The following is a 5,335-nucleotide window of genomic DNA, read 5'->3' as shown; positions in this document are numbered from 1 at the left end:
TATCGGTACATTCGAGTACATAGCATATCTTTATATATTTGTGCACTAGCATATAGTTGCAGCCCTTTTATAGACTTTTCGTGCAAATTGTGTTTGTGCTGTTGGTTTTGGTGGTCCGATAGAACCGTTAGCTCGCGGTCAGTGAACGCCAAGCTTGGCTCCGCTATTCTTTCGTTCTTTAATCTCTGCGTTTGGTATAGCTGCATAGGTCGCAAACCCAAGGTGACATTTTAATACTCTTTTTGAAAAATAAAATGGCAGAGAATGATTCGGTTACTGCGTGCCCATCCGGGGCCAATAGTGACTTTGACTTTTATAAACCCAAAGCGGACTCGGTCTTTCGACAGCTAGTGGCTTTAAAAGACTTTTTCGGTTCGGAAGAGGTGGCTCATTTTGATGAGGCCGACCTTCAAGTCAGGCTTGAGCTTATTGAACAAATGCAAGATAATTTTGATAAATCTCAAACAGCTGTCGAAAGGCTCAATCTACTAGAGCTGGCTAGTGATGTGCGTGCAAATTTCCTAAACATTTATTGTGCGATCTCGCGAACTAGCAAAACTCCGCCGAGTGTCAGTGATAAATTCGACTGCACTCGCCAATTTCAACATCGAGCAGGCTTCAACCTCCAGAGCTGGTGTCCGGGCAACTAGGCTGCCCGAGTTTAAGCTGCCACGGTTTGGAGGCGCTTATATGGACTGGTCAGATTACTATGCTATGTACAGTACAGTCATTCGCAACAACGGGGACCTAACCAATTTGGAAAAATTCCAGCATCTACGCTCCTGTTTGGATGGCCCCGCGCTAGACACAATTCGCTCGCTGGAGCCAACAGAGGCCAATTATGAGAAGGCAGTCGACCTATTGACTGCTAGGTTTGATAACAAACTTTTGCATTTTCAGGCGCACATACGATGTATTTGCAGGCTTTCTAGTGTGGTGAAAGGGTCGGCAAGTAGTTTGCGGCAATGGAGCGACAGCATCAACTCTCATCTGCGAACCCTTAACACAATGGCAACCACCCAGGAGATTGCGGATGGAATGCTCATATCCCTGGTGTCCTCCAAACTGGATCAGCATACCCAGGAGAAGTGGGAAGAGGGGTTGCCTACCAATAAGCTGCTAAAATGGACGGATATGGCTGCTTTTTTGGAGACGAGATGTCGGATGATGGAAAACATTGAAAATGCTATGGTAACCCACACACCTAGCAACCAGGTGGGAAAAACTATCAATAAAAATGTCCAAAACGCTTGCACCGCATCCTCCTACACCTCATTATGTATTTTGTGTGATTCTAAGGATCACTTTATTTCGAAATGTCCACAATTTATTGCCTTGAGTCCCACACTACGCTACAAAGAAGCAAAAAGGCTACATCTTTGCCTAAATTGCCTGCGTAAAGGCCACAGCCTGCAGCAGTGCAAAGCTGGGAACTCCAGGCATTGTCGCTCTAAGCATCATACAATGCTACATTTGGAGTCAAATCCTGCTTCATCACCCTCGCAGCCTACATCCACTTCTGCTCCTCAAAATAGTGCCTCGCTCATTTCTGCTTCGCCAAATTCACCCCCACCTAAAGCCTCGGTAGATCATCAATCTGATTATGTGTTTCTTGCCACTGCCATCATATATGTCCGAAATCGTTCCGGCATAATGGTGCCCTGCAGAGCCTTGCTCGACTCTGCATCGCAAATTAATTTCATAACTTCTCGACTCGCTCATCAATTGCAACTGTCAACTTGTCGTTCAAATACATGCATCTCAGGTATAGGAGAGTCTTCACTCATGGCTGATAAGGCGGTAGATATTATTGTACAATCTCGCAACAAAGGTTACCGAACATCATTCGCTGCAATAATGACTAGCACCATCACAAATTATCAGCCGCATTTCGACCTAAACTCTTCAGAATGAACATCCCCAGCAATTTATTCCTCGCCATTCCGCTCTTTCATAAAAGTCAAAGGATTGACATTCTTATAGGAGCTGGAATCTTCTTCGACCTGCTTTGCGTTGGGCAGATACGGCTGGCCGACCACCTTCCCTCTTTGCAAAAAACTAGATTGGGTTGGGTAGTATCTGGTGACATATCTTCGCCGGCCCATAAACACTCTTCTCTTCCCGCATTGTCAGTTGAGCACGATGTACAATTGGAACCTGAATCGTTGTCGGACCTTGTCAAACGGTTTTGGGAAATTGACAGCTATTGTAGATCGTCATCTGCTCCAACTGATGAGGATGCCTTGTGCGAGAATTTATTTGCTCAATCTTATTCTCGGCTTGAGTCAGGCCAATATTCAGTTCGATTGCCCGCAAAGACTAGTCTCGATATGCTAGGAGATTCATACCATTGTGCTTCGCAGCGATTCAAATCATTGGATTCCAAATTGGCTAGAAATCCTAATCTCAAGGCTCAATATATTGCCTTTATAAAGGAGTATATCGATTTAGGACATATGTCGCTCTCTTGCAAGCAGTCAGCTTTGCCGCTATATTATCTGCCCCACCACTGCGTTCACAAATTGGACAGCTCGACTACCAAACTCAGGGTAGTCTTCGATGGTTCTGCCAAGTCTTCGTCTGGATACTCTTTAAACGAGTTGCTCTTTGCTGGTCCCTCCATTCAGCCTAAAATCTTCAACACTTTGGTTCGGTTCAGATCCTTTAAAGTGGCACTATGCGGCGACATCTGCAAAATGTATCGCTGTGTGCGTGTCACCGAACCTGATAATCTGCTCCAATGTATCCTCTGGCGTGATGGTCCAAGCGAAGAAATTAAAATATACACCCTGGACACCGTCACTTATGGCATTAAGCCTGCTGCATTCCTAGCAATTCGTGCTATACAGCAGCTCTCCTATGATGAGGAGAAGAATTTTCCTGTGGCAGCCAAGATCGTGCGTAGGGACTTTTATGTTGACGACCTTATTTCTGGAAGCGACTCGATCGAAGAGGTCGTTTATATCAGGCAGCAGGTTAAATCGTTACTTGCAAAAGGCCTATTTCCAATTCGTAAATGGTGCTCCAATGAGCCGGCAGCGCTTGAAGGAGAACTTGAGGCTGATCGCGAGAAAATGCTCAAATTCAATGATGGGACTGACGTCGCCAAAACACTTGGCCTGTACTGGGATACAAGTTCCGATAATTTGCTTTTTGGATTCTCCGGAAATGTAGCAGACAAGCCAGCTACCAAGCTCTCTATTTTATCAGCCGTAGCCAAATTCTACGATCCCCTAGGTCTTATAGCGCCCATTATAACCAGGCTCAAAATATTCCTGCAAATCCTGTGAAAAAGATAAGCTCGACTGATATGAGACTTTGCCACAATCTTTGCATTCCTTATGGTTGGAACACTCCGCGCAAATCTCGGCAGTCAGCCATTTAAAATTACCTCGCTTCATCATGCAATCTGACTCATCTTTGGAAATTCATGGATTTTGTGATGCAAGCTTGGCGGCATATGGTGCCTGTATTTATGTGCGCTCCGAAACAGGGGGCACCTACTCATCACATTTGCTTTGCTCCAAGTCTAGAGTCTCGCCGCTCTAAACACTAATCATACCCAAGCTTGAATTATGCGCAGCTCTATTGCTATCCGAACTCATCCACAGCATCGCTAATGCCATTTCTCAGCCTTGCACATATCATTGTTGGTCTGACTCAACAATTGTGCTCTCTTGGATTCGCCAGGCCCCATCAGACTTTAACATTTTCGTCTCCAACAGAATCGCTCAGATTTAAGAAAGGACCAAGGATATGGCTTGGCATCATATATCGACCGACAACCCGGCTGACATATTATCCAGAGGATGTACTCCGCTCGAACTTTTAGATTCGACGCTGTGGCGTGAGGGCCCACCATTCCTGCGGACAGACGAAGCTTGCTGGCCGCCTCATACGCCTACTCTAGTAGATGTGCCTGAACGCCGCCGCCTCACGTTGGTGCTGACGCAAAGCCAGGATATTTCGTATGGCTGCAAGTTTCAAAATTGTTTTGGAAAGCTGCAGCGAGTCTTTGGCTACATACATCGGTTCCTAATGCTAAAAGCCAAGGATGAGCCACGACGGCGAGGACCTCTTACAGTAGACGACATCAAGGGAGGCACGCATCTGCTCATCAAGGGAATCCAGCTCGTCAACTTAGCTGAGGAGTATAAGGCCCTGCAATCCGAAAGGCAGATTTCCTCAAAAAGCAAGCTGTACTCGCTGCATCCAATCTGCGATGAATCGGGACTTATTCGAGTTGGCGGTCGGCTGCAGAATTCATTATTGGATTATGATGCAAAACACCCAATTTTGCTTCCCAAGGATCATCCAGTCACGTCAGCAATCATAGCTCACTATCATTTGAAATTTCTTCACTCAGGCCCGCAGAGCTTATTGGCGGCTTTACGGCAAAGGTTTTGGCCAATTGGTGGTCGAAAAATAGTCGCCGCCACTATCAACAAATGCATTCGCTGCTTTCGATTAAAGCCCAAATTAGCTGAGCACATCATGGCCCCCTTGCCATCCAACCGCGTGCAGCCAAGTCGACCATTTGTCACAGTGGGAATCGATTTCTGTGGTCCTTTCTACTCCAAGTCTGAAGTCAGAAACCGGCCACCCGTCAAATGCTATATCGCAATATTTGTTTGCTTCGCCACTAAAGCCTGCCATTTGGAGCTGGTGGAGGATTTGTCTGCTGCTTCATTTATCGCTGCCCTCAAGCGCTTCATAAGCCTAAGGGGCAAGCCTGGCACAATATGGTCCGATAACGCTACAAACTTCGTTGGAGCCAAAAACGAGCTGCTGGAACTGAGGCAACTTTTTCTCGCCGACCCTCAAAACAGCGATCTTCAGCAGGCCTTCGGGATCATCCATCGGGATCAAATGGCAATTTATTCCCCCTCGTTCGCCTCATTTCGGCGGCCTATGGGAGGCTGCCGTCAAATCTGCAAAATATCACTTTCATCGGGTCGTTGGCAACACTATTCTCGCATTCAATGAGCTTCGCACTTTAGTCTATGAAATTTCAGCGATGCTTAACTCTCGACCGCTCTGTCCAATTTCAGAAAACCCTAACGATTTGGATGTCCTTACACCTGGTCACTTTTTGATTGGGTCTTCCTTCGCCACAATCGAGGAGCCCGACATCACGCACCTCAGCATCGATCGTCTGAGCCGCTGGCAACGAGTTTGCCAAATTCAGCAAATCATCTGGCGGAAGTGGAGTACCAGCTACCTCTCGCTTTTACAAGAGCGTGGGAAATGGCGTGCATCAAGGCCCAACATCCTACCGCATAGCATTATGGTGCTCAAGGAGGACAACATCCCTCCGCTTCAATGGCGCCTTGGC

General features: G+C 46.6%; 1 pseudogene; it reads left to right on the top strand.

Annotated features, from left to right (window-relative positions):
- The first annotated feature begins 254 nt into the window (after positions 1-254).
- LOC147644473 (uncharacterized) lies at positions 255-5,096 on the top strand (annotated as a pseudogene).
- Positions 5,097-5,335: the final 239 nt, after the last annotated feature.

Source organism: Drosophila serrata, unplaced genomic scaffold (assembly GCF_035046125.1).
Source record: "Drosophila serrata isolate PLE 108 unplaced genomic scaffold, ASM3504612v1 contig_171, whole genome shotgun sequence".
In the NCBI taxonomy this organism is placed as follows: Eukaryota; Metazoa; Arthropoda; class Insecta; order Diptera; family Drosophilidae; genus Drosophila; species Drosophila serrata.
The sequence above is the reverse complement of the archived record's forward strand: the minus strand, read 5'-3'. Positions and strand labels throughout refer to the sequence as shown.